At 44.9% G+C, this 26,869-nt stretch overlaps 1 protein-coding gene across 2 annotated transcripts in view; it reads right to left on the reverse strand.

The window, feature by feature from the left end:
- The window catches only part of POU6F2 (POU class 6 homeobox 2), a 336,328-nt gene that overhangs the window by 298,768 nt on the left and 10,691 nt on the right, over positions 1–26,869 (reverse strand). Inside the window, exon 3 of one of the 2 annotated variants that reach the window (XM_077303990.1) lies at positions 5,894–6,042. The exons of the other annotated variant lie outside the window; for it this stretch is intronic. The gene's annotated coding sequence lies outside the window, so the exon portion shown is untranslated. The remainder of the gene's footprint in view (positions 1–5,893; positions 6,043–26,869) is intronic. 2 annotated transcript variants of the gene reach the window in all.

Consider the following 26,869-nt stretch of genomic DNA (forward strand, 5'->3'; position numbering starts at 1 on the left):
TCCCTTGGTGCTGTCCATGGTCCACCTCTCCTTAAATTTTCTTCTTATACTGTCACCCAATTGTATCTCATCTATTCTCACAGCCAAATTCCAGTTCACGCTGATGCCTCTCCACCTTGGCCAACGCTCTGTGAACCATGCCAAGTTCCCATGAGTCCAACGAGCCAAACCAGGATACTCGATAACGTATTGCACTATAGAATGTGTATTTTTTTAATGGTTTGAAACAAAGAGACAATGACAACAACAACAATAACAGCAATGATAATAAAGTTCCCAGCGCAGATGATGTGAGAATAAGAAATTTCAGAAGTAAGAAAAACAAATTTTCTGAGGTAAAAATATTTTAAAGGTAAACAGATTTTTATTAAATTATCTCCATTCTACAAAACACCATATATAAAGCTGATTTTTCAAAATATATGTAACTCTTTCATGTACAAATCTTTCAAGTAACTAACTCCAGCTTACAAATTACACAATTCAACATTAGCAACTTCAAAAATTATAAATTACAAGATTCAAAGTTACACTAACCACAAAACAACACTCCATCAGTTAAATTTTTTCCCCACAGTAATTTATAGATCCTGTCCCCCACCTCCTTATGGGATTGGTATTTTGCAGCCCTCCAGCCACGGCCACCATCTGCGGCAAACTTTCACTGGTTTTCGTACATTGTCATATACAGACATGCTTTTTAACCCCAGTGTATTGTGTTCTCCACTGTCCAGGACAAGAATAACCTTGCAGTTCTGGTACAGCTGATGAAATTTTCAGACTATTCTTTTATTTTGTTTATTTCAAACATTTATTAGCAGCCTTTCTTCCTTATGGAGCTCGAGGTGACTTACAATATAGATAAAATACATAAATTAGAATTCATAAAATACATAGAAACAAAAATTTGAAACCACAGTTTAGGACTGCTGGTAACTTAAGCAAATGCAGTCCTAATTTTTTTTTAAAAAGACTCCCAAATATTAAGAGTCGGAGGACGCTGCTGTACAACTGTGGGGCTCTCATTGAAAAGGGCCTCTCTCATGTACAGGGTCTGTTTATCCACGTAGCACAGGTAACACGTGCTATGGGCCCCGTGCTTTCTGGGATCCCATGCAGTATCTTCCCCCCATGGATCAAAGCTGTAACCTCTCTCCTTCCCCCCCCCCCGTTTTTCCCTCAACCTTTTATGGTGTGAGGATGTTAGGATCACAGCATCAAACCGTTAGGGCGGGACAAACTGTGCAGGCGCCACCCTAAGACTTGGAGCCAAGAGACTCGGCAGGAAGTAGGTGTGCTTGCATGCACACACTCTCTGTGCCACAGAGGAGGGAAGAAGAAGCCTACTTTGTCCTCCTCCATCTCAGCCCGGTCCCTTCCTTCCAAATGAGGCAGCAGCTGGTCAGCTGGAGGCCCCGTCCTCCTTTTCTCCTTCCAACACACTCTTGGCAAGGGCCTTCTTAGAACGTGAGCTTGGTTGATGGCGCTCTCTAAGGACAATCAGAGGGATACCCCTTTCCACCGTGGGAAGGCCCCTCTGCCCCCAATCTGGCTGCTCCTGCTGCAGCTGTGCATTGCTAGGGCCCCGCGAATCCCAAAAGTGGCTTTGCTCACACACCCTCCAAAGGAGCTTCTTGACGGAAGAGACCGTCAGGAGGGCCTCTCTCCGTGATCTTAATTCTCAGGCAGGACTAGCGTTCCGAATTTATCTAAGCCACAGCTTTACTCTTCAGGGTTGTCAGAAATCGAATTCCATGAGGTACAAATTTCAGCCCCGCAGCCTATGGCTTCAGAATAATTTCCTCCTGTTATCATTATCCTAGAAACAACCACCGTGACGAGCATCAACTTTCCCGTACGTGGTGTATGACTCTATATCCTTTTTGGCAGCTTCTGATCTGCTTAGGATGTCACTACCAACAGAATATCACACACACGTTTCAACTAGCAAGCAACCATATCCCCCCCCCCCCCCCCGGCCGCTGCCACAGCATACCTATTATAGAGCCTTTTCTTCACTTCTCTAATATCTCCCTTCTTTAGGATCATCACACTTGAATCTAAAATGGGGGGGAACTTCGAAAGGGAACTTTTTAATATTTCTGCCTCGACATTTTGCCGCTCTCCTGTGTCACTAGCTATGACTGGCTTCACCATTATTGTGATCGTTTCTCTGAGGAATTAATACTTAACTGTCATCACTTCCCACTTTGATGACTGCACGCCGAAGAAATTTTAGGGCCTTCCAAAACCACCCGTTTTCTAACCTCGAGGGGATTTCTACCTCAACTGCCAAGCTAATTCCTCTTACCGCAGAGAACTGTATTATACTTCCTTGCTCCACTCAATTCCTTGTCAGCCTCACCAGCTTTTTATTTAAAAGCACTCATTTTTAAAAAAAATATACTAACATATTTTTCACAAAAAAAAAAAATCCCAAACTCCCAAACTCTCATTGGGCTGTGTCAAATTTTGTCTTCAAATGCCACATTAAGAACTTTCACTTCTCTTCCACTTCGTATTTATGCTCCCTTCTATTGTACAAATTCACTTTAAAAAGCATACTTATTTTTATAGCATTGTAATGACTCCCCGACGGCATGTCTGCTCATCTTTTTTTCAAAGAAAAGGCTAGGTGCAGGGGTTAGAGCGTCTTTTCTCAACCAGGATTTTGGGAAACTGGGGGCTGTCTTGATGGCCCTGAAAAGGTTTCCTGAATGGGTGGGAGTTAATTGATTTTTAATATATTTGTTAATTTTGTGAAATATTTATTGGGCGATATTGGCTGTTGTGCCTCAGGCCGGAGGGAGCCTGCTGAGTCACATGCTATGGCCATCCCAACGGCATCTGTTGATCCTGGGAGGAAGGACTCTGCAGGTAGGATTTCCAGCCTCCAGGTGACAGAGATCAGTTCCCCTGGTGAAAATGACTACTTTGGAAGGAGGACTCTAAGGCTTCATACCCCATAGATGTCCCTCCTCAAGCCCAGCCCTTCTCAGGCTCCATCCCCAAAATCTCCAGGTATTTCTCAGGCTGGAGCTGGCAACTTTATCAGCAAATAAGACTGCATTGCACTTTGTCGGCTTCTTGTGCATGCATCCAGAACTCCATGCATAGTTTCCCTTGGGATTACTGGCAGCTGTTTATCACTGTTATTTCCCTGTCTTTGGGACATCTCAAAGGAGGCTTTCAGGCTCGTAAAATCTTGGCCTGCCATTCCTTTCCTTTCACATGAGGTTATTCTCTAGCCTCCATCCTCCCCTCTCCCTCCAAGCTTTGATTTTCTTTTTTAAATATGCACATTTTATTCTGGAGCCCTAGGTTGCAGGAAGTTGCTTTAGAAGTTATAAAATCAATGTTGGTCCGTCTGAAAATTAATGCTTATGATCTTGGACGCATCCACTTAAAAAAAGAAAGAAAAGCTTCCGCTCTCTGGTGCTTAGGGAAATTTGCTATTCTTTGGGGTTCGTTTTAAGAAAACTGTTGCTGAAGGAGTCCTGCTTGAGAATAGTTATTGTCCAAATCTGATGTTATTTCCCGCAGTAAACCTTCAGAGTTAGGAATGAAGTAGAGATCTGGAGGTTAATGGGTTTCAGCCCCTAGTGAAGCTCACCAACTCACCAGTAGTGATCCAGCAACCAGTGATTTGCTAACTTCACTCATGTCTCTCCAGTCTCCTAACTTATGAAGACCATAAGAGATACGGTCTCTTGAGGCTTGTAAGAGATACAGGGCTGCCAATCCCCAAGTGGCACCTGGAAATATCCAGGAATTATAACCGATCTCCAGATGACAAAGAGCAGACTACAGATCTCCAGATGACAGAGTTCCCCTGGAGAAAATGGCTATTTGGGAGGTGAACTCTATGACAGCTTGGTGTAGTGGTTAAGAGCTTGTGGTATAAACGTTGAATGAATGAATGAATGAATGAATGAATGAATGAATGAATGAACGTGGCAGCTTCCAATCTGGCAAGCCAGGTGTTATTCTCTGTTCCTTAACATGGATGACCTTGGCCTAGTCACAGTCCTGATAGAGCTGTTCTCACAGAGCTATCGCACCCCCACCTCCCTCACAGGGTGTCTGTTGTGGGGAGAGTAAGCAAAGGCAACTATAAGCCATTTTGAGACTCATTGAAGTAGTGAAAAGTGGGGTATAAAATTAGCTCTTCATTATACTCTGCTGAGGTCATCCCCTCCCTAAATCCCACCCTCCCTAGGCTCCACCCCCAACTCTCCTGGAGATGTCAACCCTAAGGCAAATAAATTCATTCAGGAAAATGTAGCAAGCCACACGTGTGAAGAAGCAAGAGGAAGACCACATTAGTTAGTCTTATAGATTAGGCACACAACACCACAGTCTGAAAGTCAACAACACCCCTTCCCTTATAGATTAGGAACCCAACACCACAGTCTGAAAGTCGAGGACACTACTCCCTCTCATGCACACACATGATACCCACACATCACTTTCTCTGTTTTGCTCCCATTGAACTCCAGATGCTGGGGACAAAGTCACAAGGACTGTTGTTGCTCTCAACACTTCTCAGAGGCAATGAGCCGGCAGCAGCTGGGGTTGGAAACCCAAGGCATGAAATGGAGGCAAAGGACCCCCCACATCAGCAGGTGCCACAAAACACACATTTCACATAAGGCAAACGAATCTAGCATCTTGCCCTAAAATCAATTTCCACTGGAAACCAATATTCCGACCAGAGTCATAGTCCAGTCAACGTGCCACGACAGTCTGTCCAGCTCCAGGACCCGGCTCCAGCCCCGCCTTCCTTCTACTTTATGACACAGAGCCAGCACACACGAAGGCCACCCCCTTCACCTTCAGAGACTCTACGTCTGGTGGCCGTGCCATCAAAGGCTAGGCAAGCGGCAGCCTGAGGAAGGGCTGTCGGGATCATGGCTCTGAACATTTCGGACTCCCTCCTTAGGAAGACCCATCTGTGTCCCTCTGTGGTTTCCTGCTGCCAGAAAGCAAAGAGCGTGGGTTCTTTTTTGCCTTCCTTATCTCACTAATTCTTATTAGCCCTCTTCCCTCTTTGTGTTTGCTGCATTTATATTTTTACATGTGATGTGCCATCAAGGCACCTCCAAATTATGACAACCCTACAAATTCACGTCCTCCAAAATATCCTATTGTTAACAGCCTTGTTCAGGTCTTATAAACCAACGGTTGGGGCTTCCTTGGCTGAGTCTACCCATCTCACCTGGGTTGTCCTCTTTCCTTGCTTGCTCAACCTTTCCAACAAGTCTTGGCTTCTCATACTGTGACTCAACTATGATAGCTTCAGTTCAGTCACTTCTAGGGGGAGTTCTATATTGTTTTGTATATTCTAATTGTTCTAAATATTTTTAATACATACCAACAAAGGCCTTGTGAGATGGTGGCTGTAAAAGGAAGGAGAAATGGGTGGGAATACCTTAAAAGCAAACTAGATGAAGCCCACATGGTGGGGTCTTCATGGTCTTTAGTTATTGGTAGAGTTATCAACCTCCAGATGGTGACTGGAGATCTCCCACTATTACCACTGATCTCCAGGTGACAAATGGCCCTGTTGGTGTTATACTCTATACCCCATTGAAGCCCTCCCTAAACCCTGCCCTCATCAGGCTCCACCTCCTAACTCTCCAGATATATCCAAACCCAGATCTGGCAACCCTAGGTATCAGCAAGTCTGAAAATTGCATGAAGAACAATTTAACCTTTTATAAAGTTACAATGTGCATTTGGATGCTATTAGATTTCACATTTTAAAAGATGCCGTGCCTTTGCATGTTTGTTTACAGCATTTACAATCTGTCTTTCTCCAGAGAGAGAGAGAGACAGAGACAGAAAGAGAAAAACCTCATGATATAATGAACAACACGTATAATGGTCTTACCTCCAGAAAGGTGAGGATTTCCTCAAAGGAGAGGGTATTTCTGTGAACTGCCAGCCACCAATTCTTCCATCATCTCACAAACAGTTTCAAAGCCAGGTCCATCCAACTCCTCTCATACCAACCAAAGATCTTAGAAAGGGAACCGAATGCTGGGGTCAAAAGGATCAGAAAAGAAGAAAAATAAAAAAATGATGCAGCCCAGTCTTTTTTTTTTTTAAAGGAAATCACAATCCACTGTGTTTCAAGCAAAAGCCTCTTCTCTAGGTTTGTGGACCATATACAAACTTAAACATCATTACTCTATACAGTAAATTTTGGCTTTTGTTTGAATCACCTTGTGATTTGAGCATTTCCAAGTATGCATTTTTAATAAATAACTGCCTGCATTATTTTGTATTGTTCCTTCTTTGGGGGGAGAAGGAGACACGTTCTTATATTTATTTCTATGTTTTTCTTAATACTTATAATGATTGTCCCTTAAAGCAACTTCATGCCATTTGGAAATGTTGTGAATCGGAAGCGATGTATTATGAGTACAGAATAAAACGGCCTCTACTTAACATGCCAAAACCTTGTGTTATTAAATTTAGTGTGTTAAGTGCCATCACAGCACTTCCAACTTGTGGCGGCCCTATGCCCTAACCTCCAAAACATCCTATGATCCTTTTGCTTACTGAGAGCCCTGGCTTCCTTCATTGAGCCATTCCATCTCTTGTTGGGACTTCCTCTTCTGCTGCCTTCAAACTTTACTAGCATTCCAGTGAGTCTTGTCTTCTCATGATAGCCATGCCAGTTCCCATGTGGCACCTGGGAATCCCCTGGAATTACAGATCATCTCTAGGATAAAGAGATCCCCTGGAGAAAATGGCTGCTTTGGAGGGTGGACTCTGTAGCATTGTACAGCACCAAGGTCCCTCCCCAACCCAAATCCCACCCACTCCCAGCTCTACCCCCAATGTCTCCAGGTATTCCCCAACCCAGAGCTGGCACCTCTATCTCAGGATGTGGCCCTAGTACAATAGACCTTTTGAAAGAGTTGAGGCTTGATTTGACCAAGAACCTGCTTGTCCCTTTGGCAGTCCAATGGATGTGGAAAAGTCTTTCCCAACACCGTGTTTCAAATGAATGGCATCTTAGAATTCCTTAGAACATGGACCCCTGCTTTGGAAGGTTCTTGCTGATGGCTATCACCTATCAAAAAACACCTTTCAGTCTTATTTGGTCATGTATCTAAGTGCTTTTTAATATGAGCAGCAGACGCAGCCCATGACTGCAGCCGGCTGTGACATGAAAATAATCGATCGTTTTGGAGTTAATGACATGGAGCAGATCACCTATCGATAATGAAGGCATATTTTAGGCACAATGCATGCAGAGAAAGAAAGCCCCCAATTTGCTATAGCTGGTTCTTGTTATTCCATCTTGCTCTAGGAAAAGAGCCATCAACAAAATTTAATGAGGAAACCAATTGGGGAGCTCATCAAAACGAAAACATGTCATTTCTGATTTATACTTCTGCCACATATTTATGAAAATGGGTGAAATGCTGACCGGTTCGACTTCACCCCTCCAGAGTAACTAGGATGACTCTCCTTAGATAACCTGCTCCTTTGATTTTCATGAAAATAGCAAAGCAATTCAGCCCCTGTTATGTCACTTGCTTTGATAACATCCTTGTCCGCTTTGCAAAGATTTTATTCCAATGAAATCACTGGTCGTTTTGCCATTTATATTAACGAAGCAGGATTCCTCTCTAGGCTGAGCATCTAATTTGTGCCTGCTGAAGAATAACAATCTGGGAGTTGGGTTCTGATCTTCTCGGCCACCAAAGTAAGAAGTGCTGTTTTCGGAGGGGGGGAGGGATGCAGGATTGCACTTAATGGCATTGGGCCAACGCTCTGTTGTTTGAATACAGGTTTTTATCAAGTTTCATAAAAGCAAACATCAGACATTGGAGCATCCCATTGACAACGGGGCTGACAGATGCATGAACTATGCTGTACACAGCCATAGCCTTTCTTTCAAATGAGAGATCATTCCACCGGGGATTTTCATCAAAAGAACAAAAGTTAGCACTCTTTGGTTGCCCAGATTGCCTGCTAGGCATGAGTTGACTCATTTGCATTGCATTGTGTTGCATTGATTGATTGATTACATTTTTAGGTGGTTCCCAGCCTGCTGGCTCGCAGTGGCTAACAATAATAGAACAACAATTAAAGCATAAAACCCCACAAAACCCACAATTAATAATCACAGGCAAATCCCCCCAACCCCCTCTCCCAGTCTATCCTGACTCCAGAGGTGATGTTATAGGGGAGCTTTCAAGGAGGGGCAAGATTATAGTGACCAGGTGTCCCGACAATGGTGGGACAACCCTGTCTTCTTCTGGAAAGTCCCACATCCCACTGGACTCTCCAGAAGTCCCACTGTCGGGGAGTGGCAGAGCTCCATGCCAGCCAACTCACGGGCAAAGAAGAACAGGGCTGGCAGAGAGGAGACAGGAAGGACGGAGGCTGGCCATGACATCGCCACTTCCATCCCTCCTTCCTGCGGCCTCCTCGAGGTCAGCCCAGAAGCGCCGGGAAGGAAAGCAAGAGTCACCGCCCCAATCCTCGCTGTCCCTCAAGCAGGCAGGAGGGGCCTTGATGGCACAGCTGCACACTGCAAAGCTGAACTTCAGCCATAATATTTTCCCTTCTAATGACATAGTTGGTTTGCTCCTCTCTAAAACTGTTTTGTTGGTAACTTTGGCTGTCCATGGTATTTGCAGCATTCATCTTCAACACCATAATTCGAAAGCATTTATTCTCCTCCTGTCTTCCTTCTTCAGGGTCCGGCTTTCACATCCATAGGTTGTTATGGGGAACACAAATGCCTAGAGCAATTAATTAATACCCAAAGATGCAGTCAAGTTCCCTCCATGCACAGAGGGGCATAGGTGGTCCTTGTAGAACATAAGCATTGAAGTTGCCTTATATTGAGTCACATCACTGGTCTAGCAAGGTTAGTGTTGCCTGCTCTGACTGCAAGCAGCTTTCCAAGGTCTCCGGTGAAGGCATTGTACATCATCTACTGCCTGATCCTTGTAACTGGAGAATCCAGGGATTGAAGTAGGGACCTTCTGCATGCCAAGCAGATACTCTACCACTGAGCCATAGTCTCTCTCCTTCCTAGACTCTGCACCTCATGGCGTTTCTAGTTTTGCTGCAAGAGGAAAGTTGATATGATACCCTACATCATTTTATCTCTCGCATTGTATGCTAAATTACTGCCATTCACAGATCTTAACAACTGCTTTAATCCAATCTCAGTTATAATTGCCCAGTTCTTTCTGCATCTTGACTCTAACCAGCCCTTTCTGAAAACTAACCCCCCATCAGCATCTATATGTAATGATTGCAGCAATTTCGTTTCGTTATATCTAAATAAGTGTGCATGCTCACAAAGCCGCGAATAAAACTTTGTCAGTTTTAAAGGTGCTACAGGACTCAAACTTTATTCTGCTGCTCCTACCCACCTAAATCTATGTTCAAACACTGACTGCTTGCATTTCAGCTCTATCAAATCCACCAGGCAGCTAGCAAGAAGAAATTAAAATATGTCATCCCAATTAACATAAAAACAAATGGCATAACAACAAGCTACAACGGCAGGGAACCAGAATGGTTTAGGCCCCAACAACAACAAAATAAACAAAATGGAAGCAGACAGAAGAAGTTAGTTTTCATGAGCTCTCTTGAAAAGCACCATCTTTACCCCATGCCGGAACACCCGTGGAGTGGGAGCAAGGCAGACTTCCTATGGCAAAGGGTTAGGGTACCATTCCTAGGGATCCAAGGGCTAAAAGCAACACTCACTATGGCCAGGGCTCAAGGCTGCTGATCGACACAGTGTTAACATGATTTGTGAAATTAATCCTCCATTAATAATCCAGCTGCCCTATTCAGGCTAGGCCAAGCAAAACAGTGCCCACCAGCCTCAACTCAGAAGGTATTCCAGAAGGATACCACTGTTGCTGGTACAGAAAGCCAAATAAGAGATTCAGGAGAATCTGAGATGTCCTTCCCCAGATGATAAATAATAGTGTATGTTTAAAAATATTGTTACAGATTTTCTTCTGTAGCCTTTTCTTCTGTAGCCTGATATTACGATAAAGCATTCCAATGTCAGGAGGCATAAAACTGGCATTAAGGATCCCACCAAGTTTGCAGTGATTCCAAGGAAGGGATGACTCCTATTACTTATAGCATGACATCACTTCTGGGTTTTGCCAGGAAGTGATGTCATGCCACAATTGATGGCACTCTTTTTTTCTCCAGTTGGCTGTCGGAGCACCAGTGGGCATTTGGAAATCTTAATCCCAATCTCGGTTTTTAAGACACAGTGTCTCCAACCCATCCCCTGTGTTGATGATGCAGCAGTGCTACTTACTGCATCACTACTGGCTGCCCTTGTTTTAAAGCAGCCCCCAATCTGATTGAGTTGCATAAGGCATTGCCATGGGGCGAGGGAAGAGCTGGATGCCTCTTTCTTGCTTAACAGGGGTAGGGCCTTCTTCCTTGAAGCTGTAGCCACAGAGGCACAGAGTTTGCCGCTGAGGCTAATATTAATAGGATCTGTCTCTTCGTTGTGAAATCAAGTCGGTGGGCAATTACATCAAAACAACACCTTCTAGACAGCTGACATCAAGCCTTCAGTTTAAAGATTGTAAATCAATAAATTATATCGTAGCCATTGACAACAGTTTTACGTGTCTGGTACCCAGTTTATTGCTGGAACAGACACAACAGCCATGGAAACAGCTCTAATTCTGAGTACTTCCCTCCACCTCACAGGCTGGCTAGGCCCAGAACTAATTCCTCTTAATGCCATTGTTAATCCCCATTTTTTCTGTTATGCTCTTAACTTAGGCTTTCTAGTAGATAGGAGCCATGTCTGATTTTATAGCTTCGTTTCTGGTGTTTTATATTATTATTGGCTGTTTTATACTTTAATATTATGGGTGCATTTTTGGTTTCAATTACTGTACTGCTATCATCAGTAAGGTGGCTTCACAGTCCTCGGGGCCAAAAGGCAGTTTTCCCTCTGCAACAAACTTGATTAATTCATGGTGACCCTACCTTTCCCCTGTGATATCCTGGAGTGGATATAAGCCTCAATATTTCAAACATTGCCATGAGTAAATGTGCAGATCTGTGCTCTTTGCAAAATACCTGTGCCTCATGCCTCAAACATTATTGCAAGGAATATTGGCCAGGGCATCAGTTAAAGTCTTCCTGGTTCCCAGTTGCAAGTGACTGCACTCCAGAAGCCCTAACTTCTCTCAGCAGAGATTTACCTCTTGGTTTCCCCCCCCCCCTCTACTGCTGTCTCCAATCCTCTCCCCCCCTGTCCCATTCAAGAAAAGAAAGAGACTGCTGCTGCACTTGGCTCCCCCCTCCCATTCTGAGCTTCCACAATCAAGTGCAGAACACTTTCTGCTTTTTGTGTGTGTGTGTGTGTGTGGGGGGAATAGAGGAAGACCCAAGTTCAAATTGATCTGAATTCAGCAGGATCCACAACAAAATAAACAAAGTGAGTGCAGAATCAGCCCTGATCTCCAGAAGACAAAGGTCAATTTCCCTGGAGAAAACAGTAGAAGCAGAAGAGGGAGAAGAGGAGCAGCAGTAGAAGAAGAAGAAGAAGAGTTGGTTCTTATATGCCGCTTTTCTCTACCAGAAGGCATCTCTATGGCCCATTATGCACAGCCGCCGAAACGGCGATTTCGGGTCACATGGAAAACGCGGAGGGGGAAGACGCGACGCACACCGGTTATGCACGGGGCGGGGCGTGGCAGTGGCAAAACCCAGAGTAACCGATTATGCACGCGGCGATCTGGGCGCCGCTTTTGGTTGCGCCCCGGTCACCCAGAAGCTGCGCTTTCTTCCGCGTTTCACTGACGCGGCTTTTTCGGCGGCATGCACCGAAGCTGCGGCCGGTTGCAGTCGGCTCCGTGCGTTATCGGTGATTTTAGTCGCCGCCATTCCACCCCGAATGTGCGCTAAAACCCCCGTGCATAATGGGTCTAAGTGGCTTACAATCACCTTTCCTTTTCCCACCACAGACACCCTGTGGGAGGGCGATGAGGCTGAGAGAGCCCTGATAGTGCCCATTTTCTCCCAAGTGTGGAATTCCCATCTACTAAGGAACTGCCTTTACGAGCACATAGGCGCCCTGGATGCTCACCCATGGGGTGATAGCTTTGTTAAATATTTTAATGAGATGTTTAAGACTGCACTGATTTGGGCAGGCCAACGGCACAGGCTGCCATCCCTTCTATTTGTTTTCAAAGAAGTGCTTTAAGAATTCTTGCTCTGAACTCCTCTCTAGCTAGCATCCATGGGAGTTCTAAACCTCATAGCCTAGATCATAGTGTTCCACTCAGCTAAGTTTGAAGCCGTCTTACCCTTCCAATAAGCTTCCTCCAGCCGGAAGTGCCTTTCCACCAGAGGAAGAGCGACATAATTTTCAGGAAGGCTCCTAAGACTGAAGGAAGACTTCAAACTTTGCTGGGCAGAGAGAGACAGGATTCATGCCAACAAAAGAATGGGAAACCCAGAGACTACAATCACATCATTACATGTGCCACACTTTAAAACTGAATGACTGCATACAGAGACTTGGAAGCAAATGTATAGGAAACCCAAAAGGTCCAGAAATATAGTTATTATCTAAAACTGGCAAATAAATGTAGATATTGCCTAAATTCCTACACAGAGGGGCCCTTCTCCTCCTGCCCATATCCACATTCAACTCCCAAACTGTAGTATTCATACAAAACTATATAGAGCAGGGGTGGTCAAATGTGGCTCTCCAGATGTTCATGGACTACCATTCCCATGAGTCCCTGCCAGCATGGCCAATCCTACAGCATCCTACAACAAGGCACAGAAAGGAGTAGAAGAATTCACAAGTGTAGGAGAATACATGATTTATTCAATTTTTTAAGCATATTGTCTTTGTTTTTGTTTTTTTGTTTTTTTGGCTTAATATTTATTTTACTTGTTTCAAATTGCCATGAAGAACCTACCTTGAAAGGTGCATCTGGGTATTTTTATTGTAAGAAGTGAAATAAACTTGGTGTAGTGGTTAGGAGTGCAGACTTCTAGTCTGGCAAGCCGGGTTTGATTCCCTGCTCCCCCACATGCAACCAGCTGGGTGACCTTGGGCTCGCCACAGCACTGATACAACTGTTCTGACTGATCAGTAATATCAGGGCTCTCTCAGCCTCACCCACCTCACAGGGTGTCTGTTGTGGGAAGAGGAAAGGGAAGGCGACTGTAAGCCCATATGAGACACCTTCGGGTAGAGAAAAGCAGCACATAAGAACCAACTCTAGGCTGCCTAAGGAGGTGGTGAGCTCCCCCTCACTGGCAGTCTTCAAGCAAAGGTTGGATACACACTTTTCTTAGATACTTTGGGCTGATCCTGTGTTGAGCAGGGGGTTGGACTAGATGGCCTGTATGGCCCCTTCCAACTCTATGATTCTGTGAACTCCTTCTCCTTCTCCTTCTCCTAGTTTTCTACACCAATTGAATCTTTTCCTGCTTCAGAGGTGCCACAGGTTAGTGGCTCAAGTGGCCATTTAGTGGTCAACTACCAGTTTTTGACACTGAACACAGCAAGGGAGAACTGGTGCCCTGATCAAATGGCATGCAGACCCCACCATAGAGGTACCAGGACTGCAAATTCAACCCTTTGCAAGGACCCAACTAATAAGTCGATAGCAGATCCCAAAACAAGGCATCACCTCACTTGGGCTCATGACACCTGCACTCTTGCAGATTGCCAAAGTAGAGTTGCTAGGAGCTACGTGGACACCAGCAGTGCTGGGGGAGTATGGTTGCCAGCTCAAGTCTTGGAAACTCCTGGAGATTTTGGGGTGGAGCGTGGGGAGGACAAGGACCTCATTGAGGAGGGATTGTGGTTTGGTTGAAGAGCCTCTCCCTTGCTTGCATAAGGTTTCAGGTTCAATTCCAGATAGGAGATGATGAGAAAGACCACAGCTTGAGACCTAGAGAGCCACTCACACTTGGAGAAGACAATATTGACTTTGAGGGACTCTTGGTCTAAGGCAGCTTCATGTGTGTACAATGCCATCGAGCCCACCCTTCAAAGCAGCCATTTTCTCCAGTCTGGAGTAGGGTCAGCATTCAGAAGTATCCCTAGGTCCCAACAGGAGGCTGACACCCTGTGGAAGAAGCCTCATGCCCTTTGGACATAGCTGATGCCTCCAGCCAGGGTCCAGCAGCAGAAGCCAGTTGTCTGGCATTGCCAGAATACTTTAAGGACCTAATCCAGGAGTCATATGTTTCTATCTTTATTAGGATTGCCAGGCAAGATGCAAGGTTGCTAGGCAACCAGCAAGAGGGTTGGGGTGGGACTTGGTGGAGATCACAGCAGAAGCAACGGCGATAGTTCCAGTTGACAGAAAAGGGTGGCAGCCAATTGGAACTTGGGCAGGGGAACTCCCACCCCGATTGGGGGCTTGGCAGCTGTAAATTCTCTGCATATCTCTGCAAGCACCGGGTCATATCTGACCCTTGGGCTGACGCCCTCTAGTGTTTTCATGGCAGACTCAATACAGGGTGGCCTTGCCAGTGCCTTCCCCAGTCATTACCATTTATCCCCCAGCAAGCTGGGTACTCATTTTACCGACCTCGGAACGATGGAAGGCTGAGTCAACCTTGAGCCGGCTGCTGGGATTGAACTCCCAGCCTCATGGGCAGACAGCACATTTCTGCTGCCTTACCACTCTGCACCACAAGAGGCTCCTCTGCATATCCTAATCAGTACTACAATATACCTTCATCAGGGCTGCTCCTCCATGTCAATCATACACTTGGAGGGCAAATTCCTGCACATGGCCATGTGTAAAACCACTCTGAAGTTCTGAGGCAGCACTGAAATCTGAATCGTCTCAGTCACAGTTGCAAAGAAGAGCATATCAGAATTAATGCTGCTCACCGATAGTTATTTCTTCCTTTTATCGAGGGTTCCAATATTGCACCCTTACAAAATTTCAAGGATGTAAAGATAACAGTTGGGTGCTTTAAATGCTCCATACTGCTTTTTGTACCAAGTACTCCATCATAAATAAAGGCTACAGCATAGTCTTCTGCTGGAACCACGGAATAGTCCAGAGGGACGAAGGAAAGGCACATTTTGGATGAGAATTATCAATCAAAATCTTCCATGGGGTTAGAACTGCGGCTGGAACGGATCGATAAACACCACTTGTTGATCTACAGCAATAGAGTCATGACATAATATATATCTTACATAAGAGAGAATGTGTTGTGGATCCACGGCTGGATCAAACACGCACAAACGAACAGCAGTTTGTAAATGAGATGGAATCCTGCCTGCAATAACATTCCCATTCCAATTTATTAACCCGAGAGACTGAAATAAGAAAGGGGAAATTTCACATGAATGAAAAGTGTGATCTCCCCCCCCCCCCCTTATGGCGTATCAAATAAATATGTCTGAGGGAGGCAAAATTTAGGCTAAAATGAAATGTCTTTTTCGAAGAAAAGGAAAACTGTGTTGAACATTCGAACGCAGATAAAACTGTCTGCGAATGATTCGCCTGTGTAAATATACCTCTTGAAATGAAGATCAGTGATGTCTAGGAAGACTTCTTGTTTATAAAAGTACATAGAGAGCTTTTATTCCCACACATGTGTCCACTAGATTGTTCCCACAATTACAAGGAAAGGAAGAGGGAATCAATCAACACGATGTCTATATATTCTGTTAAAACAGGATAATGTGAGCGGTACAGTAATTAGAACGGCAAGGCCTGCTAATGTGACTTGTTCATTTGGGGGGGGGGGGGTAAACATTTTTAGTCCTCCCACATTTTGCCTTGCGTTAAATGCACTGATGCACCCATTAAAGTGCCCAGCAAACCACTCGAACCAATGCATTTTAAACAAGGAGCGACTTCATTCACAATGACAAATTTCTTCAGAGATTATTGTGCACCGAAGCGCCTGTTCCTACGAACACTTCTTAGAGTCCTTCCTTCCTACTGAACTGCATGTAGAGCAGGGGTAGTCAACCTGGGGTCCTCCAGATGTTCATGGACTACAATTCCATCTGGAGGACCAAGATTTGGCATTGGTAGTTGTCATCCAACGATATTGATTTTCTCTGATAGCAGGCATTAATGGCTGACCGGTGTTTTTTTAACAGTTTATAATTGACTGCCTGACAAGGTGAGATAATTGACATGGAATGATATTTAGTGCTTGCTGTTCTTTGATAGGTCCCATGCAGACATTATTGGCCAGATAAGACGCAATGCAGTGAGTATTTTTCCATGGAAGCTGCGGTAACTATTATGTAATATTTAGTATCTGTTCATGTGTGACAGTCACCATGCCATGGTATTGTACAGTGGTCAGCAGCTGGTCAGCAGCTGAAGTTAGATGACATGTATGTTTTAATTGCCGTTTGGATGTGGAGGGGGGTATTTTTGCTAATTCCCCCTCTTTCAAGGGACATCCAGATCACAGGAGCAGCATGTTGGGAGGTATTTGGGGCTGCAGTGGGAGGGGAGAGGTAGGGAAATCACCCTTCATGAATGGAAATTCCCTTTTGATTGTGCAAGTTTTAGGCAAGATCCAAGCCACTATTTAGTTGCCGATGCACAATGGGATTTGCCTTTTAACAATTATTTATTTCCTGAACTGTTCTGTTACAATATAGCTCTCTCACTTTTACTAAAATGCCTCCCTGAACAATTCTGTTTTACACAATCTATGGGGAAGGATGCCAGCTTCCAGATGGGGCCTAGAAAGCTCCTAGCATTACATAAGATCTTCAGGCTACAGAAAAAAGAACACACTTTAGGTAGGTAGGTAGGTGGGTGGGTGGGAAGGTGGGTTCTGGCTTTGTGTGACCTTATGAAATAAACAGACGACTATGACTTCAGAATTGCTTAACTCAGGGGTAGTCAACCTGTGGTTCTCCAGATGTTCATGGACTACAATTCCCTTGAGCTCATGGGAATTGTAGTCCATGAACATCTGGGGACCACAGGTTGACTACCCCTGGCTTAACTGATTCGCCGCTCATTGATCTTGTCTTTGTTTGAGCAGCTACAAGGGACCTGGCTACTCTGAATGGGACATGCTTCTAACTTCAACATCAACAGTAAATAACTTGCAGAGTAGTTGTGAAAACACAACACCCTTTCTGCTGACACGGACTTGGACCGTGAACCCTTCTTCCCGACCATGCTGCAATACAGAACTTCTTCCCCCAACTGAGCCCCCAAGACTCTCCTGAACTACCCCATCACAGGACTTGCCACCGTTGCTGGGCATGGCACCATTAAATAGCAGTAGCTTATTCCTGGAGGGGAGGGAACTGTACCTCCCCCTCCTTGCAGTGGTATGTATAGCTGTGAAAGTTGGCCCATAAGGAAGGCCAAGCATCAAAGAATTGAGGATTTTGAACTCTGGTGCTGGAGAAGACTCTTGCGAGTCCCTTGGACTGCAAGGCGAACAAACCGGTCAGTCCTAGAGGAGATCAGCCCTGACTGCTCCTTAGAAGGCCAGATCCTGAAGATGAAACTCAAAAACTTTGGCCACCTCATGAGAAGGAAGGACTCCCTGGAGAAGAGCCTAATGCTGGGAGCGATAGAGGGCAAAAGAAGAAGGGGACAACAGAGAACGAGGTGGCTGGATGGAGTCACTGAAGCAGTCGTTGTGAACCTAAATGGACTCCAGGGAATGGTAGAGGACAGGAAGGCCTGGAGAATCATTGTCCATGGGGTTGCGATGGGTCGGACATGACTTCACAACTAACAACAACACTCTAGAAAGGGGAATTGGGTGTCTAAGGAGTAATTTAAGGCACAGGGCTTCTATTAGTTTTTCCATGCAAAGGGCCATCTATGAAGGTAATGAAAGGGCTCAATGAAAAGATGTCCAGGAATGAAGAGGATGGAAATGGCAGGCCCCAGGAAACATCTTGGCATGAGCTGACCTCGTATAAATGAGGCAGGCTCCATCTTAGCTAAAATGGATTCAGACGGCTGATCCTTAATGTCAGAAAGGTGGCAGAGCAGCAGCTAAAACTGCCTCTTGGGAGAAAGCCAGCAAGTGCTGGGTAAAATCCAGTTCAAGAGGAAGGGAGGAAGTGCTCTGGGTCAACTAAACTGGGGATGGGGTATAATGTGGCAATGTGCCTAGGGTGGGAAATGACAGGTGTTTAAGGCAGTCAACGGGCTATAAGGGAATGGTGGTGCATGCCAAGGATATATCATGCTCATGACAAAAAAAACCCAAAAACAACAAAACATGAATGACAAATTGACTTATCATGCATTGCAATGGCAGACCGAAGTGGCAGCGCTCCTCCAGAAAGCATCCACCATCCCCAGATGTGTCACAGAAGTGCCACACAAATTGGTCAGCATGGTCATAAAGCAAGAAGAAGGATCTGCTGCCTTCCAACAGTGGGGGTATTTAAGTTTCCCTTCTCAAAACTTTCCTTTCTTGGAAAAAGGACAAAAAGAGGGCAACCAAGATGATTAGGGGGGGTGTAACTTTCCCTTAAGGAAAGGCTAAAGCAGGGGTAGTCAAACTGCGGCCTTCCAGTTGTCCATGGACTACAATTCCCATGAGCCCCTGCCAGCATTCACTGGCAAGAGCTCATGGGAATTGTAGTCCATGGACATCTGGAGGGCCGCAGTTTGACTACCCCTGGGCTAAAGGGTCTGGTTTTTGAGATCTGAGAAAATTGACAAGTGAGGGAGGGGACATGAGGGTTGATAAAAATGTGCAGAAGGAAGACAAAGTGGGGCCTGAGCTGCATACTCCAGGCTAGCCTGACCTTGGAAGATAAGTAGGATTAGCCCTGGTTAGAATTTGGATGGGAGACACCAAGGAAGTCGAGGGTCATAACAAGGCAGGCAATGGCAAACCATCTCTGTTAGTGTCTTGCCTTGAAAAGCCTATGGGGCTGCCATAGGTCAGCTGCAAATTGACAGCACTTCCTGCCACCAGAGAGAGAGGAGACAATTTCTTATTCCCCTCCCAAAATACTAGGACTCAGAGGCATTCAATGAAGCTGGTGGATAGTCGATTCAGGAGGAACACAAGGAAATGCTTATTTATTCAATAAGTGATTAAAATGTGGAATTTGTTGCCAGAAGATGGCCACGGGTATAGAGAGCTTTAAAAGGGAACTAGACAGATTCAAGAACAATAGGTCCATCAGAGGCTACTAGCCATGGTGACCAAAGGGAACCTCCACAGTCAAAGGCAATAAACCTCAGAATACCAGTGCCAGTAGGAAACATCAGGGGAAGATCTTGGCCTTTATGCCCTGATGTTGTCCCTCCAGTGTAACTAGTTGGCCATTCTGTGAGACTGGACATTGGACTAGATGGACCACTGTTCTCATCCAGCAGGGCTTTTTATCCTCCTTGACCACACAAACTCTTCTGCTGTCTCGCATGTACAAATTGTGCCATGCCACCCATTTTCTCCTCTATTTCCACTGGGATTGGGTCCCATAAACAGGAGTCAGTTCAAAGCACTGCACTGAAGTCCCCAAATTAATCTGTTTCAGAAGGCGAATTCTGAACCAAAAGCAACCTCAAAGTCCAGGCATCCTTCTGATAGTAGTAGGAAGGACAGTGAAGCCTAGATGTCTTGTTATCACCATCACTCTACCTGTCACAAAAAAGGCCTTTTCACACTCAGCAAAATGGCGATCGGTGGCAGCAGAGACCTGTCTTCATTCTGGGTCCAAGGTGGACTTCAGTGCTATGTTGTCTAGGTGGTATGTTCAAATTAAGTAGCTATCATGGGAGGCGCAGTCCATCTGATGCCCAATGATCAAACTGCGGTTCTCCAGATGTCCCTAAGGATTGTAGTTCATGGACATCTGGAGAGCCACAATTTGGCCACCCCTGCCATAGAGTGCACCTTCCAAAGAATCCATTTTCTCCAGGGAATTTATCTGCAGATGATTTATAATGCCAGGGGATCCCTGTACCCCATCTGAAGGCTGGCATCCCAATCTGGGGATCGGTTGTAATAGGAAGAGATTTCCAGGTGCCACCAGGAGGTAGCAAGCTTAGGCTCATCACTGGTGTGTGTACAGGATCTACTTCTGGTCCACCTCCTAATACAGAACTTCCAAGGACCGATCTGCCTTTCCTTCGTAGGGCACTGTGGGCCATTTATTTAATATATAAATTTATACCACTCTTCTCTTTATACAGCAAATCTAGTTTAACTTCAAAAGGTAATACCGGGTACATAAAACCCCCTTTTTAAAAGGCTTGGGTGTTGTTTAAGACGAAAATAATACAATGTGAAGGGTCCCTACTCTGGGCACCGAGGAAAACACAAACAAATCATTTCAGCTGAGCATACATTCTGCTGGAATTGCAGATGACCCTGCTAAGAGAAATTATGTTGAAGCCATATTTTTAAGTTATTCCCTTGCATACCTGTAACGCAGGACACTTAGGGGCATTTCCCCCCTCGTTGTAGCTAACAAGCTCCGACTGCCTTCCGAAGAAGGGTAACGCTTGCCCAACAACTACTCCATTAATTTATTATTAAATGCTTGTTGGAGTGAAGCAGTCTGTCAGTGTTCTTATTATTCAGAGTATTATGGGCTAGCTCTGCGCACGAGGCAAGCAAGTGCCCTAAAATGGAAGGGGATGATGCAAAAGTTCAATTTAATTTCTTCACCCAAGTTTCCTGATGTTTATATTACTGTATTAAGAGGAAACGATCAGGTCTTTGTTACTTTCATCTGAGAAGACCAAAAAAAGCCTGAGAGTTTAGGAGCAAGAGAGTTGTGGTGGTTTTAAAAAATAGCTGCTTTTATTATCATTTGAATATATCTACAGAAAGATAGTTGGACCATAAGGAAGGCCAAGCATCAAAGAATTGAGGCTTTTGAACTCTGGTGCTGGAGAAGACTCTTGCGAGTCCCTTGGACTGCAAGGCGAACAAACTGGTCAGTCCTAGAGGAGATCAGCCCTGACTGCTCTTTAGAAGGCCAGATCCTGAAGATGAAACTCAAATACTTTGGCCACCTCAAGAGAAGGAAGGACTACCTGGAGAAGAGCCTAATGCTAGGAGCGATTGAGGGCAAAAGAAGAAGGGGACAACAGAGAATGAGGTGGCTGGATGGAGTCACTGAAACAGTTGGTGCGAGCTTATGTGGACTCCGGGGAATGGTAGAGGACAGGAAGGCCTGGAGGATCATTGTCCATGGGGTCATGATGGGTCAGACACAACTTCACAACTAACAACAATAACAACAGAAAGAGAAGATGCATGGATTAATCAGAGGTGGTTTTAAAGGGCAGCCGTGTTGATCTACAATGGGGGTGGCCAAACTATGTCCATGGATTATGATTTCCATGAGCCCCTGCCAACACATTCTAGCAGGGCCTCATGGGAATTGTAGTCCATGGACTTCTGGAGAGCCACAGTTTGGTCACCCTGGATCTACAGTCAAACAGCTGGATTCCTGTCCAGTAGGACCAAGAGATGAAGAAGGGGTGGGGTGGGGGAGTTTCAAGCTTTCAGTTAGACTCTCAAAAGTTTGTACTGTTCAACTCTTGTTCATCTCTAAGGTCCTGCTGGACTGAAATCTAGCTAAACAGAGATAACTGTGTGCACAAATCAGAGAGCAAAATTAGGTTGAGGCTGCAGTAATTCTAGTGGGCAAAAAATTAATCAAGGCCATGTTTGTCACGGGCCACCTTCCTTTCCTAGGTATGATCAAGCTAGCTAGTGGAACAATTTTTCCCCCCAAGTATAGCACTGTTTCAACAATTAACCATTTGCCACTGGGACAGTTTTATCATTTTTATTTAGGGATATTAAATATTGACTTGCAGTTAATTTAGAGAGTAAGGAATCACTAGTTTCACTGGCCGTTTGAGATTCTTTTAAACCTGGATAAATTTGCCTGCTTATAAATAAGCTGAACTCATTTGATTTGGATTGTGACTCTCTCTTGGCCTTGCAGAAGACTGGCGCTTATATTTTGGTTAGTAGTCATTTTGCGGCAGATGAATGGCATGGTCTTCAGAAAGGGAAGTGGCACATATGTTCACCCATGTACTTTGGATAGTCATACTTTAATCAATACCACTTACCATAATATATCTACAGTATTAAGGTGCCATACGATCAGAGACTTTTTTCCTTGCAAGAATGAATTCACTTCCACCTGTTGCCTTACATAGACAAATCACCAACTAAGAAAGCAGATCTAGAGTTTGTATATGGGATAGAGTTTCTGTTCTGCACAGTGTATTTGGACCTGAGAATAAAATTTCCAGATCCTCATCTGAATAGGAAGCCGGCACACTCCTCTGACTACCATGTAATGACTCTATTAGCAGACCTGGATTTTAGCACAACATTAGATGTGTGCAAATACATAGCCGCTGCACTTAAGCATTGTCTGCTTTTAATAAATACCGAACAGCAATAACTTTCAGTTATATTGAGGAAGAAGAGTTAGTTTTTATACCCCGCTTTTCGCTACCCAAAGGAGTCTCAAAGCAGTTTACAATTGCCTTTCCTTCCTCTCCCAACTATAGACACTCTTTGAGGTTGGTGATGCTGAGAGAGCTCTGGGAGAACTGTTCTGTGAGAACAGCTCTAACAGGACTGTGACTAGTCCAAGGTCACCCAGCTGGCTGCATGTGGAGGAGGAGTGGGGAATCAAGCCTGGATTGCCAGATTAGAAGCCACCGCTCTTCACCACTAAACCATACTGGTGCTCTTTTTCTGATCTTATAGAATCATAGAGTTGGAAGGGACCTCTAGGGTCATGTAGTCCAATCCCCTGCACAATGCAGGAACTCACAACTACATCTAACAGCCTATTATCTTTAAGATGGAAGGATTTAGGGGTGTGCAGCCCAGCCTTGTTTCCATTTGCCCAGAAGTAAGCCCTGCTGATTTCAATGGGACGAGTTTACATACTTGTCAACTTTTGCTTGTTGCTGTTATCCCAGGGTATGATCCACCCAATGACAAGTGCTTCCAAGTTCCAGTGACTTCCCCACTGAAATTGACTGGATTTAGTAAAAGTGATCACCCCTGGCTTAAGCATGCCCGTGTCTTTCTCTCCTCTGCATCTGTCTCCATAAGCAAAATGTTTTAAATGAGATCTAAAAACAATCCATATTTTAAAAAATAGAATGTTAGTTATAGAATATCTTTTAGTGTTTAGGATGCTATATATACATACATAGATTAATCTGCTTAGTTACTATAATAATCCATTATCCTATATTGCAGATAAGATTCATATATATTCTTGCCAACTGCCTGGTAGGAGATATCTTGTCCCTTTAACAGAGGCTTAAGGGGATTTTTTTTTTTTAACCAGGCATGGTTGTATCACAAAGTGCAGCTGCCTTTTCGACACATTAACCCTCTATTAAAGGAACAAGACGTCTTTCTCCAGGCCTGTTGGCAACCCTCTTTTGAACTCTTCAACAAAGGTTTCAAAAGCGATTGTGTCGATAAAATACAGTCCTGTGACAAAGCTGTGAAAGGTGAAAGGTTTTTTTTTAAGGTTTTTTTAAAAAAGGGTTCTAATCTCGGTTGTTTAACAAAGCCCCCCCCCCCCCGCAATTTACACTAGCAGTCCCAAAAAAATGGGGTTTATGACATTTGTTAATTTCACATACATTCAGGCACGATGCTCAAAAACCAGCCCTGTTCCCAATTACCCGCTATTATAGTATTGCTGCAATCTCTCATCTCATCCATTCCGAAAGCTTTCTTCGCCCTGAAGAGGCGACGCATTACAATAAACAGGAAACCCTAAAAGCACTTTCAGGCTGTTTTGAAAACTTTAAAAGGAAGGGAGGGGCGGACGGCAATGACTAGAAACATCTCCAGAACTCGCTGGAGAGAATGGAGCAGCCTCCTAACACGCCACAATAATTTTCAGAACCCTGTAGACATTCAAACACCAAACATAGTAAAGAAAACCTAACCGGTATGACTGCATAAATGCAGCACATTGGGGTTTTGGGTTTTTTTTAAAGCTGCTCGAAAGTTTTTAAAACAGCAATGGTTAAAAACGTTTGGAAGTCAAAGCATCCCTGGGTGAAACGCGTAATGAGCATGCAAGGTTATTTAGGCTGCCGATTGGTCTGCTTCTGCCCTACGGCTCTTCAGATTTTGCTCTACCTGGCTGGGTCCCCACAGTGACGACTCTTGGTTATTAAAAAGATGACAGTGTATTTGCCCAATGCATTTGTCTCCTGCACTCAGCTGGCCGGAGCGGGACCAAGCGGCATCTGAATCCAAGACTCACACCAGCGGTGTCCACTTTAAATACAAAAAGAAAATCTCATTGATTGGCGGAGATTCTCTCTCTCTCTTTCTCTCTCTTGGTCTATCGATTCCCCCAGTGACCTTCCGTAGCATCAAAGTCCAGAGCGCACCCAATCTGACCTGAACTTTATGGCCATTATTATAGCGAGAGACGGGGTCTACTTACGGTCCATGCCATTGTCTATGAAAATACGTGATAAAGTATTCTAGAACTGCTCCTGCAGAGAACACCTCATACGCTCGGCATCTCCTTTTGCTCTGTCTCTCTCCCCCCCTCCTTCCCCCCCCCCTCCGATGCTCTTGAAATTTGTTCTCTTTGCTGGGCATAGAAATCTTTTTCTCCCTACCCGCCAGCGGACAGATCAAAGGAGAGACTGCAGACTTTGACTAATATTCACATAACTCTTGGTAAACAACATCCCTCACACAGATCTATAACTAATAATAATGCCCTTTATTAAGCTCTCCTGCGAAACAATATGTCTAATAAAAGCCGCTCTCCGTGCCGTTTTAATTATAATAAATCACCTTCATTATGATGCACACTTCAATATAACACATCTAATGTTTAGCTACCTAGGATACAACCGTAATGAGAACAGAGATCTGAAGCATCCGCAGAGAAAGTTATTTATCCGTGTGCACAGCAAACGCACACACAAATTCTGTCAGACCCTCCTGCTACACAACATGAATTTCAACAACTTTTATCTTACCTTCCTCTTCCTAACATCACTGCGGAGTGTGGGGAAGGTGTGGGGGAGAAGCCCTGAAAAGTGCTGTCTTCACAAACAGCAGCACCTCGAACACCCTTCGCCGGCCTAGAAAAATAAGCCCTTGCCGTGTGATCATTTCTCTCTAAATGTATAAAAAGTATTTTACCACCCTGTGCAACAAATCAGCAGAGAAAGGACAGGCAGTTGTGTGCGGGTGCCTGGAGATTTCATGTCAAAGTCAACTTCCTCGCCAGTCCCGGGGGGACCTGCGCTGTGCACATTCTCATAAAAGGTGTGAAAATCTGATTTTCTAAAATGGATCAGTAATTCTCTATGAAGGGGGGAAAGGATCGATAAATCTTTGCTAAGTAGATTGTAAAGGAAAAATTATTCTTTCGGTGACAGTACATTAGGATCCTCCAAACAATCTCAATAAACTAAAGACATCGCATTTCTCCAGCAGCTACTTTTGACTTCTGATATATTTTTGTAATCTCGGGATCATTCGGCAATGCACGTACATTTATATTTCCTAAGCAATGTTCTCCATTGAGGTTGATTTATGAGGATGTGGCATTACAATACAAGGCTGCGAGCAGAAAAAAAGAAAATTATTAGCCGCTTCTAACCTGATAGATGTGATACAAGGAAACACCATCGTACCCATGCATGCATATATATTTGCCGCTATATCACTCCCTTTCTACAGTTATTCTACATGTACTGTTGTTGTTAGTTACGAAGTCGTGTCTGACCCATTGTGACCCCATGGACAATGATCCTCCAGGCCTTCCTGTCCTCTACCATTCCCCAGAGACCATTTAAGCTCGCACCGACTGCTTCAGTGACTCCATCCAGCCACCTCATTCTCTGTCGTCCCCTTCTTCTTTTGCCCTCGTTTGCTCCCAGCATTAGGCTCTTCTCCAGGGAGTCCTTCCTTCTCATGAGGTGGCCGAAGTATTTCAGTTTCATCTTCAGGATCTGGCCTTCTAAGGAGCAGTCAGGGCTGATCTCCTCTAGGACTGACCGGTTTGTTCGCCTTGCTGTCCAAGGGACTCACAAGAGTCTTCTCCAGCACCAGAGTTCAAAAGCCTCAATTCTTTGACGCTCGGCCTTCCTTATGGTCCAACTTTCACAACCATACATTGCAACTGGGAAGACCATAGCCTCGACTAGATGCACTTTTGTTGGCAGGGTGATGTCTCTGCTTTTTAGGATGCTGTCTACATGTATACTGCATAAAAAGAGTGGTCATGTTTTTGGTGGGCCACGGTTTGGGGCACTCTCAGGGAAACTTCAAAAGAGACCGGAACCATAAGAGTGCAACCCTAAGAAAAGTTGCATCTAGGGTTGATAGCTTTGGATTGGAAAGGAACCGCCCTTCTGAGGGCCTGCCTATTGCCCCCTGCAGGGCCTTGTGCTTCGCAGGAATGAATCTGCTGGTGGCCCCCGGCCCGTGAGAAGTGTGCCTGGCCTCAACCAGGGCCAGGGCTTTTCTGGTCCTGGCCCCAACCTGGTGGAATGAGCTCCCGGAAGAACTGCAGGCCCTGGTGGACCTTGCATAATTCTGCAGGTCCTGCAAGATGGAGCTCTTCCGCCAGGCATTTGGTTGAGGCAGGGTGATAACTAAGACCAGGGACCTTCCTTAGGCTGACTGGGACATCTGATTTCCCCTCTGAGATCTTAAGGCCCTGAGGCATGGGGGGGGGGGGGGAGATTTCAGAACAGATAGGCGGAGGGAGGTTTTTAACAGTGCCATGGAAGGAAGAACAGGTTTTAATGTGGGAAGGGTTACACCACAGTGGCTCTCAAGTGAGGTCAGAGATTTAAAAATGGAGGCCCTTAGATCCTCTCTCAAGCAGAAG

The sequence above is a fragment of the Paroedura picta genome, chromosome 11 (assembly GCF_049243985.1).
Source record: "Paroedura picta isolate Pp20150507F chromosome 11, Ppicta_v3.0, whole genome shotgun sequence".
Lineage (NCBI taxonomy): Eukaryota > Metazoa > Chordata > Lepidosauria > Squamata > Gekkonidae > Paroedura > Paroedura picta.